This window comes from Diospyros lotus, chromosome 3 (genome assembly GCF_014633365.1).
Source record: "Diospyros lotus cultivar Yz01 chromosome 3, ASM1463336v1, whole genome shotgun sequence".
Lineage (NCBI taxonomy): Eukaryota > Viridiplantae > Streptophyta > Magnoliopsida > Ericales > Ebenaceae > Diospyros > Diospyros lotus.
The window spans coordinates 11,619,305-11,631,779 of record NC_068340.1 but is presented as its reverse complement, the minus strand read 5'-3'; positions in this window follow the sequence as shown (position 1 = coordinate 11,631,779).

Sequence of the window (12,475 nt, the reverse complement as noted above, 5' to 3'; positions counted from 1 at the left end):
GTTTGGTCGGGCTGTCGAACACGGATAGATTAGATGAATAATGATTCAGATTTGCAGCAAGGGCGCAACCCAAAGTCGTCTCTCAATGAACCTCAAACGGATCTGTCAAAATAGGACTAAACGGGGTGGGGGGGGTTGTTTTTTTTTTTATGAAAAACAGGAAACAAAATAAACGAGAACACAGTAAACCGAGATGCAACCAGTTGCAACCTTTCCTCCCTACCCGGGTATCATCATCCACCATATAAAGAACCTATTTATCTTTAATCCCCAGATCTAAAAAAAATGCTTGACAATCGCTGAAGACTAAATTGAAACAAATATAAAAATCACAGAAGATCTTCTTAATCAATATACAAGTTTCAATTTTTTTAGCACACAGATCTGAAACCGACATGAACAATCGCCCACTAAGTTTATGTTGTTTCTTGCAAACCAATACCTCAATCGAGCCTATTAGTCAAATCTGCCCAAGCATCATGCATGCATTCATACGATCGCATAAAATACATACACACTTGAGAAGAAGCAAAGAAACAAAACCATAAGATTAAAGATGAAAACAGATATACAAAAACGTCCAAAGATTCAAACCGGATAAGGAGTTTGGCATGCAACCAGTTATAAAATCCTTAGCCTTCCATCTTGACAAGAACAATGGAGAAAAGGATAATTGGCTACTGTTCACATGAGAAAAGAATTATTCAGCCCTAATGGCCTCTTAATGTGCTTAAATAGAGCTTAGGGAGGAAACCCTAGGTTACCGAATCTTCACCGCTCATTTCGAATAGGATAACGTGCGTTCTGGGATTCAGCCCCTTCATAAAAATTGTAGATCAGGAAGATTAGATGAATTTGGGCTTTTTAATCACTTGATTTGGATATCGGACTCCCAAGTTATGGCCTTTTAAAGATTCAGCGTCTGTGCAGCTTTCCTAATTTAACCCAACTATCTGGTCCTGACTTTGAAGCGATGTTTGGAGGCCCAAACGAACTTGGATTTGGACAAAACATACCATTACAGAAATACTAAGAAGTCATGTACAATATCTTTGAAGACATCATTCACGTTCTGGGATTATAACTTGGCCAAAAATTTGAAAGAAGCACAAAAGGTCAAATTTGTCAGCACACTTTTGCTTCTTTGTCTCCAATCTCCTTGTTTCCCTTCTTGCCATCAAACTTCCTCTTGACCCAGGAAGCCCAAATCTGTCCAAAATAAAATAAAATAGTGTGAAGCTCAATTCCTATAAAATAAAATAAAACAAAATCAAGATGAATAAAATGACACAACTAACGTGCAAAAAGACTAAATATGAGGGCTAAATAATATGAAAATATGCGCTCTATCAGCGTTCCTTTTTCCTTAGACATTTAAGCTTTAGGGTTCTCCCTTCGGCTGATTCGATAAATTTTTTGGGCTTTTCAGATACCTATTTTCCCCGAATTTCTATTTTTCCTTTAAAATAACAACTGAAAGTTCTTGGGTATTACATTCTCTCCCCCTTATAGAAAATTTTTCCTTGAAATTTTTGTATTTATACTTATTAAAACACCAATATCTAGCTAATGACTTATAGGGGCAACGTCTTCTATTTCGTAGCCAAGCATTATTGTGGATCATTTTGCAACCACATCAATATGCACTATTTACACAACCAATGCCTATTGGGCATACTGTGCTTATTATAGAATGTCTCGTTGTAGCTCTTTACCATGGGTCACACATATCAAGAATAGTCTATATTTACTCAAATGTAAACATACTATTCAAAATTATCCCTTTATTTCACAATACTCCTAGTACATTATATCACAAAGTTTTGCTACTCTCGTTCTATTTCCTCAAACAACTGGGGATATTTTCCCTAATCGTATCCTCAAGCTCCCACGTAGCTTTTTCCTCAGTGTGATTTCTCCATTAAATCTTTGCCAGCAAGATGACTTTATTCCTTAGAGCTTGGTCGCGTCGATTTAAGATTCGCTCGGGCGACTCTAGATAAGTCAAATCATCTCTTAGCTCGATTACTGTTAGAGTTATGCCCCACAAGCCAATTATATTTACATGTAATTGATCATACTTTACATTTTGATTCTTTATCTTCAATCAATTGTTAATGAAAGGCATTATGTTTTTATTTGTCATTGATGGTTGTCATCATTATTTATTGTAATCCATACTTGACAAAGTCCATAGATCAAATAGGCTCATGGAATATGGTCGTTCATAGAGATGATGATCATGAAACATATTCCTTTCAAGCCTTGATCTTAAATGTTCCTAGTCATAGAGTTATTAGGATTGGACACTAATAACTCGGATAGACTAGCACATATGATGCATGCTCAATTAGGAGAATGTCTCGTTTCATGAACATTGGTGTGGGGACACTAGTGCATATATGTGGGTGCTTATTATAAGAATAAGTACGATGAATTGACCTGCTACAGAATTCCTAATGGTTATTATTTGATGTCGAATTGGAATCTTGTGTTGCAATAATGCAGATTGATCCTTAGACTTGAGACATCATGGTAGTCTTATATTTAACTGATTACGCTTTGGTTCTTTTTTGGATTCTAATGGAGTTATTAGCAAATTATCCTTGGCAAAGGTGAGGTGGAAATCAAAATCTGTTTTGATTTCGCCTATTAAGTCATAAATCTGGAATGGATGCATAGTTATTGAATGATTAGGGTTTCGTCATAAAACCATACCCTAAATTCAATCGGGACATAGATTGATGAAAGGATTTTACTGCACGGTAATTGCAATTGAAAAGGTCCATGTTTTTCATCGTTGGCTAGGTATTCATGGCATGTTGCTAGACGTTAACCATGATATGTAGGGTTTTAGAATTAATTTGATTAATTCTAAAACTATTAATTAAAGAGTTTAATTGAGAAGCCCATGAGATGTGTCAATTAAGAAGCCCATAAGTTTAATTAAAGAATTTAATTAATCTAATAAGTTGGGCCTTCATATAGCCTAATAGAATTGGCCCTACATCTAGCCCAATGGTGGACCTAAGGGGTCACACACTTAGGTCGATCATGTTCCACAATTTAAAAGAGAGATTCGGTCCAATGTGATTACGGGCCGGGCCTAAATTGTTTAGGGGTTTTCCAAGGCACGATTAGGGTTTTTAACTCTATAAATATGCTGCTTAAGAAGCTGGAAAAGATATAGGAGAAATTCGGATATCTCAAGAGGTGCCTACGGTTGCTAGTACTACTTGAGGCGTTCGTGGAAAGGATCGATTGTGTGGACCAACTTGGAGGAGTTCATGCTTGCGACTCTACGGATCATAACCAGGCAGAATCGAAGCTTCACAATCGCTGCTTTCCTAACAATTACTTCCACACGAATTTCTTGGGTTGGATCCTGTATATGTCTTCAAAGCTGAGACACATGGAAGACATCGTGGATGTTGGACAGGCTAATAGGGAGTTCTAAACGGTAAGCCAACGGTCCAACTCGTCCTTTGACCAGATAAGGTCCTATAAATCGGGGTCTCAACTTACCTTTCTTCTTTCCCTGCATTTCCAAATGCTGGGGCTATACCTTTAGATACACATGATCTCTTACCTCGAATTCCAGATCTTGCCTCCTTTTGTCTGCATAAGACTTTTATCGACTTTGTGCAGTTCAAATTCTCTCTTATATCTTCCGAATCTTTTCCTTAGTTTGCTGAACCAACTCGGGTCCCAATATTTGTCTCTCCTACCTCAGTCCAACAGATAGGTGATCGACATTTTCTTCCATACAAAGCCTCATAGGGTGCCATTCCTATATTGCTACGGTAACTATTATTATAAGCAAACTCCACCAAGGACAGATGCTCTTCCTAGTTACCCTTAAAATCCAAGGCACATGACCTTAGCATGTCTTCTAGGGTTTGAATGGTTCTTTTAGACTGTCCATCCATCTATGGGTGATAAGCTGTACTAAGATTTAGTTGGGTCCCCATGCACTCATGTAGGCTTCCCCAAAATCTCGAGGTAAACCTCGGATCTCGATCGGAGACTATGCTTACCGGTGTACCATGAAGTCTGATTATTTCTCTAATATATTGCTCTGTAAACTTTCGTACTGGCTGTTAGTGTAGGTGCTCTAGACCTAATCAGATTGGGCATGTTGTACACTGACAATTGTAATCATGTTATTATTTGAATAAGGATTTGTTCAAATTCATAAGAAGTCATTCTATTAGTTTCTTGTTATTATTGTAATAATCGAATGAAACTAGATAGAAGTCCATATGATGTATACTGTGATTAATCTATAAAGATGTGAGATGATGCATCACAGTTTCTAGACATCATTAAACGTCCCAAGTCTTAGCGATGTCAAGAATGGACATTGACAATTGCGGTAAGACTTGTATGTGCTATGTTTTTGCTATGTGATAGCAATGGGGGTCTCACACTCATAGTCATGGGGATGCCTAGACAAGTACATAGATGACCAATGTTGGAGAACGTGTCACTGGACATGACTCACCATGAGAATCCATTTTGGTTATATGTTGATGGAATTCTTATACGAGATGGGTGTAACTAATCCTTGGACCTGAGGTTGTCACTGTCATCTCATAAGAAGATCGATATGCTTTGACATCGTTTCGATGGGCCTAGATAAAGGCTGCACATGGGCGATCGTTGGGCATATCGTGAGGCTTATGGAGATGGGTGCATAACCAAGATGGGACTCGTCTATCCCTTGATAGAGGATGATGTATCTAAGGCGCCTTCGGTGGATATTCACTTTAAATCCATGGCCATGGTAAAAGAGATCAATAAGGAGTTATTGATTTACTTTCTATTAAGTGAAGATATCTAGAAGACCGAAGAAAACTCATGTGATCATTATCAAGCAACGCATCGCCATACTTGAGATCACATATGATACATTGACGAGAGGATCAAATTACACGGTAACCATGCTCGTGAAAGGTTATTTGCGGATTATGAATCCTTCTGAATAATTGGGTAGGCATGATGCCTTGCTAGAGACCAATCTTGTCTTATGTGTTCGTACCGACATATTGCCAACATATTCGGAAGCCTAATGAGTCATACGCAATAGGCACGGTCCCTGGCTTAAACCAGGAGAGTGGACGTATGGTTAAGTGGGACACTTCGGCAAGAAGTTGTGCTGTCGTAGGTTCTCACGGAAAAAGAACAAATAGACGTAAATGACGTCGATATGACGAGGAGTCGTTATAATGGAAAGAGTTTCCTAAAATGGCAATTGATTAAATTAGGAAGGAGTTTCTAATTTAATGATTTTCTATTTGTTGGAGTGGCAAATAGAAAATAAAATATTTTTGGGCTTAAGTTAATATTTGGACTAAATTAGATTTGGGCCAAATATTAAATATTATATTTGGACCAAATTAGATTTGGGCTAAATATTAAATAAAATATATTTGGGCTTGAATTAGATTTGGGCCATAATATTTTATTTAACCTATAAAAGGATTGGGCCATTTAATTATATTTCTCGTTGGACTAGAATAAGCCCACTTAAGATTCTAATTAAATTAGAATTAATGGGCTAGCCCAATCCATTAGGGTTTTAGAAACCCTAGGATATTTCACTATAAATATCCTTTTATAGGTTGCCCATTATTGAGGTGATTTTTCGTGTCGTTTTTCAAGAGTTGAAAAACGTATTGCCGTTCACTCTTCCCGTTTCTTTTGGCATCGATTTGAAACGTGGGTGTTCTTTTACCGTCCATACACAAGCCGCGCAAAGGAGAAGGAGCTAGCACTCCTATTCTGCTCTCCTTGCCAACGGACGCGTGCCGCGTATCACGAGTTAGAGGCCGGATGCTTGGACGGCTCGAATCCGCGAATGACTCGATAATCTAAAGGTTAGATTTATTTATTTGTTTGTGAATGATTTAATTTCGACGTTGATCTAATCGCCGGGATCGGGGTAAGTTCAAAATTTTGAACTACGCTGTTTACCCCGTAGCGATCTTGCTTTACTTTCACTGGCCTATCCATCCATGTAGGCAAGAAGTGTGCTAGCTTCGTTAGCCTATCTATGATGACCCAAATTGCATCGTTACCTTTCTGACCCTTGGGAAACCCTGTCACAAAATCCATCGTGACATGCTCTCATTTCCATTCTGGGATATCTAATGGTCTCATGAGCCCAGTCGGTCTTTGGTGCTTGATCTTTACCCTCTGGCATGTATCACATTGGGCTACTTTCCTTGCCACACTTGTTTTCATTCCCGACCACCAATAAACTTCTCGGAGATCTCATACATCTTCGTGGCTCCCGAGTGTACCGTATAACGAGTTTTGTGGGGTTTATTTAAAATCCTTTGCCTCAAGTCTTTCAAGTTTGGCACGCAAATCCTTCCCCGAAATCTAAGCATGCTATCATGCATTTCAAAATTAGATCTCTTAGGCTGGCCATGCTCGTCCACCCATAGATGTATTTGCTTATCATCCACATATGCCTCCCATATTTCGTTCACCAAATCTAGCTGAACTACCATGCCAGCGATAAGGACGGACGATTCTTTCGGCACCACACTCACCGTCAGATGGTTAAAAGCCTCTAACATTTTCCACTCATGGGCCATCATCCCAACTATTGAAATAGGCACATTCCTACTCAGTGCGTCAGCTATCACATTGGCACGCCCCGGGTGATATTGAATGGTGAAGTCGTAGTTCTTAAGAAATTCCATTCACCGTTGCTATCGAAGGTTCAACTCCTTTTTTGAGAACACATACTTCAAGCTCTTGTGGTCCGTGAGCACCTCAAAAATTTCACCATACAGGTAATGTCTCCATAGTTTTAGAGCATATATTACGGCTGCCAACTCCAGATCATGGGTCGGGTAGTTTACTTCGTGTCTCTTTAATTGTCGCGATCCATACGCGATCACTCGTCCATGTTGCATTAACACGCAACCTAGACCTATCTTAGAGGCATCTGTATACACAATGAATCCTCCGGGCCTACCTAGCATTGCTAAAACAGGTGATGTGGTTAGACGATTTTTAAGCTCTTGAAAACTTTCCTCTCACTTGGTAGTCCATTCAAACTTGACATCTTTCCGAATAAGCCTCGTTATAGGTGCGGCTAATTTTGAAAATACCTCCACAAATCTTTGATACTAGCCTGCTAATCCCAAAAAGCTTTGTACCTCTGTTACACTTATTGGCTGCTTCCATCCCTGAACAGCCTCGACTTTTGCTAGATCTACCGAGATTCCTTCGGCAGAGATCACGTGTCCAAGAAACGTGACTTAGGGTAGCCAGAACTCATACTTTGAGAACTTAGCGTACAACTGTTGCTTCCTGAGAGTTCCTAGCACTGTCCTTAAGTGCTCCTCATGATTGCTCTCATTTGAGGAATAGATCAATATATCATCTATAAATACAATCACAAATTGATCCAAATAGGATTTGAACACCCTGTTCATGAGATCCATAAAGGTTGCTGGAGCATTTGTTAACCCGAATGGCATAAAGAAATACTCGAAATGGCCATACCTTGACTGAAAAGCCATTTTTGGAATATCATCAAGTTTAATCCTCAATTGGTAATATCCAGACCTTAAGTCAATTTTTTAAAATATCTTTGCCCCTCATAGTTGATCGAACAGCTCATTGATTCTCGGAAGTGGATACTTATTCTTTACCGTGGCCTTATTCAGCTGACGATAGTTAATGCACATTCTCAAACTTCTGTCCTTCTTTTTCACAAATAGTACTGGCGTGCCCCATGGTGATGTGCTCGGCCTAATGAATCCCTTATTTGTCAGTTCCTGAAGCTGACTCCTTAATTCCTTCATTTCTACTAGAGCCATTCGATATGGAGGAATTGATATCAGTTTGGTTCCTGGCATTAGCTCAACTGAGAACTCGATCTCTAGAGGTGGCAGTAGTCCTGGTAGCTCTTTCGAAAATACATCCTCATACTCTCGTACTATCTACACTTCCTTGAGTTCTGGTACTTCTTTCTCTTCCAAACGAGCATAAGCTATACATCCATGGGCTCCTTGGGTTATCAACTTTTCTGCCTTCTCGGCTGAAATCATTTTCCCATTCTTGGGGTCAACCTGACCTCGAAATTTAACCCATTCACCTTCAGTTTTCTTTACGGTAATTATTTTTCTTTGACAATTTATGATGGAATCGTATCTAGACAAAAAGTCCATTCCTAAGATTACGTCGAACTCATATACTTATAACAAAATTAGATCAACCTGAAACTAAGCATCACTTAAACTAATTTCACATCCTTTTAACAATTTTGAAGACCTTGCAATTTTACCCATGGGCGTTGAAATTACTATCAGAAACTCCATAGGTTTAGTTTCTACCCTCAAACTTTCATCCAAGCATATGACATAAACAAATGTGTTGACCCAGGGTCTATCAATGCATGCACAAGGGTATCCAATATAAAGAGTGTACCTTATATGACTGTAGGATCTGTCCCCACATCTTCCTTAGTGAGGTTGTAAACCCGTCCCTGACGAGTCCCACTAGCCTCCCCTACTTTTTCAGCTAATCCATCTGCTTGTCCGAGTTTCAGCTTCTTCAGGCAATTCCTAGAATAGTGCCCTGGTTGGTTGCATTGGAAACACACCACATTCGTTAGGTCTTTCACTGGGGGTGTTTCTTTTCTCTTGCGATAGTCTCTACTTATATACCCTCATTCTCCACACGAGTAACAGCTGTATGTCCCTGCCAAACATTTCTTTCCCGGATGGTTCTTCTTGCATTTTGGGCATTGCCTGCTATTTTGGGAGCTTTTATTTCCTGATTTATGTTCTAAGTTTCCCTTCGTTTCACCAGACCTAATGAGCTTCACTTGAAGAAGATTCCTTTCTGTTATCAAAGCTTTACTCAAGGCCTCTTAATAGGAGTCGATCGACTAAGTGCTCAAAGCCTGCAGCAGGTCTACTCGAAGCCCTGACATAAACTTCTGTGCTTTTTGCCATTCATCGGCATCATACATTGGCACGTATTTGATGAGTTAATTGAATCGAGTGTCATATTGAGCCACCAACATTTCCCCGATCTGCTTCAGGTTTGTAAACTCCCAGTTCTTTTCCTGCCTCTAGCTAAGAGGAAAATACTTATCATTAAAGGCCTTCTTAAATGCCTCCCAGACTGATGCCAGAGTCTTATCGAATTCTGATCCTTACCTCGAGTGGGATCATTGTAAAGCTTGTTCTGCTGTCTACCACCATCTTCCAGTTTCTTCTTCCAACATGAAAGTGGCAAAATTCAATTTGTCCTCATCATTGTACTGCAGATGTCGAAGCAACTTCTCTGTTTGCTCCAACCAGTATTCAGCCATGCCGGGGTCATCATTGGGTTTTCCCTTGAACATTGGTGGTCGCTATAGCCGGTATTGTTCCAGCACATTATCAATGTGCTTGGCCGATTCTCCCCTAGTTGTGTGGGTTATGAGATTCTCTATGATCTTCTTAATCCGATCCAACCGTCCTTCGGGGACCATTGATTATGTCTCTTGTTCCTCAGTTTGGATGCTACTACTATCGACGCGACTATAGCAGCGACTCCCATTGTTTCTTACATCCTCGATTTCCCGATTGGGGTTAACAGAAGTTATGTTCCGTTGTTGTCTTGTAGTTACCATCTGAAAGACAAGACAAAATCTCATTCCACGAGAATTTCTTCAAAACAGAATTTCATTTCAAAATACGATACATATAACATTGTTTAAGAAAAGCACACATCACACATTTGACACACTAATAAGCGAAATAAAATCGTCCATGATTCTTCCTATGGGCTAGCTAACTTCCAAACCCAAGCATCATCGTTGGCTGTGTCATCTTCAGACTCAGCTGCAGGTCCCTCGAGGTCATCGTGCACAATTGCTTCTTCTTCTTCGTCATCCAAGTCAAGGTAGCTAACACCCATCATATTAGTTTCGACTGCCTCAATGTTATCCCAATCTTCATCTGAATCCAACATTTCGTCTCCTTCTACTTCAATCCCCTCATACATGTTGGCGGCGTGGTCACGGAACTGTTGGCAATAAAAGTATAAGGATGCATAATTACCTTGAAGGTGAAGTCCTTCAGCTAGGTCTCTCCAAACCCCTTCCATGTGATTTATCAAAAATTCCACCTGGGTGTGCATCAGGGCTGGCCATACGAAATTGTTCGATGGCACATCTCTTAGTATACCTTCGAGAAGATCAAGGCGACCGAAGACGTCTACCATTATTGGTTCGTTTTCCACCCATCGGCTGGTCAGGTGGGTCACCCAGAATTGCTCAAGGTAATCTCCTTCCATTTTGACATTGAAAAATTGATTAGATTTCCATTATTCACTAAGAATAGTAGACACATAGTGTTTGTACATGAATAGTATACCAGGTAAGCTCCCAGGAAAGAGATGTGGGTCACAAATGGACACACTTAAGTACCAAGTCTTTCCTTAGCCAGAAATTTTCTAGACATGTACTTTCACTACAGCACACTTAAGTTCATAATCCCTAGATAAGGATTTCTTAATCTAGGTTTTTCTAAACCTCGGTTTCATAGATCCCAAAATGATCTATCCTAAATCTCTAAATAAAAATTTGGCTCTGATACCAACTGTAATACCCCGCCTTCCAGGGTATTAAAATATATGCTAGGATTTTTTTTTCTTTTTATATACATCAAACATAAGTCGGCAGTAAATCCTCAACATAACCTTTATTTAATAACACTCCCAAACATAGTAAAGGAAAGATACACTTTAAAAATAAGCGGAAGCAAGATCAGAACCTGTAAGAAACTTTGGAAACATAACATGGGTTCATAACATCATTTACCCAACACATTTATTTAAAATCTAAATAATACAGCCGAATGAAATATATGGTCCTAGCCCTACATGGGACCCACAAAATGTCCGTTGCGATCAGGCCTTGATCACCTCCTTGCCCTTCCGGCCATTTGCCTCACCTGGAATGTGGAATATTTCAGGGACATAGTCCAATATTAGAAGATGAAATCTTCTAAATGAGGGTTAGATAAGCATGAATGAATGAATGATGCTTGGACATTTATAAGCAGATACCCTTAGTGTAACTTCCCTGGCCTACCATCCTTGCATGGAACCCTATGCAAAATCCCGAATCTCTGCAGGATAACCCTAACGTTGTTCCATCAATGCCCTCAGGGAATTACGGCTACACTCTTAGGGCAACATCCCAATCTCATGCACGAGTTTCAATATGACAATAATATCATGCCATATGAGTATCACAACTTTCCATGCAACAGTATATGAACAAATATGACATAATTGATCATAACATATGTAAATATCATGCATAGAAAGGTAATCATATCGAATATGGGTTATAGGGATAGAACCACTCACCTTTCACAAAAAAATTGAGATACCTCGAAAAGCATGTAAACTACCTCGATTTGGGTGCCAACTTTAAAATTCGCACCAAATGTTTCATCTCAAATCCAAAAGCACCCTAGGCAAGATATTTATTTAAATAATCAATAAAACCTATTTTTATTTAATTTTCTTGCCTTTTTCTCTATTTTTCTTTAATTATTTCTCTTTAATAAACCAAAATAAATACCTACCTCACTTTTTTTTCAAATCTTTTTCACAGAAAACCCTAAAATAATTTTTCAAGAATATTAAAAAAAAATTGAAAATTAACAAGGTCCCACGCGTCCGCACACGCTAGCACGTGATAGGGCAAGTAAGACTAGCGCTTGAGCTTCACGCACCAGTCATCTTCCCTGACAATGGTACATGGAAAATTGAGATTTTTTTCATCTCGATGAAGTCCAGACCAAGTCGATCACGATGGTACCTGAGATGGCTCGAAAGGAGGTCGGGAAGTGCCTTAACTTACAACTCGAATTCTGGGCCAGGCTATAACACTTAGTAATCCTAGTGTTATGAGAATGAGAAAGGAAGTAAGAAAACTTCCAAAAATACCCTTGAGAAGGTGATGGATCCTTGAGATTGAGGGTGCCCTATGAGAAGGGGCATTTTGGTAATTTGGATAGTGGAGTCCAATAAAGGGTATTTTGGTAAATTAAAAATAATTCCTATTTGGAATTAGGTGAGTAAGTGAATTAAATCCCAATTTTGTATTTATGTGGAGATATGGGATTAATAATTCATAAAAGGGTATTTTGGTAATTTGGAGCAAATTCCATAAAGGAACTTAATTATGAAAAATGGGAAAAATGGTGGATATTCAATTATGTGGTAAAGTAATTAATTTTCCCCTATATTGGAGAATAAATGTGGTGATGCCACATGGATGGATGAGATTAGAACTTGGAAGCCAAGATTAGTGTCTTGGAATGACACATAGCTTAATGTGGTCCAAGTTAAATGAGTGATTAAATTAAATGCAAAAGAAATGCTAATTAGTCTTTTAAGCATTTAATGTTGAGCATGATTATGGTGAATTATATAAATCCAAATG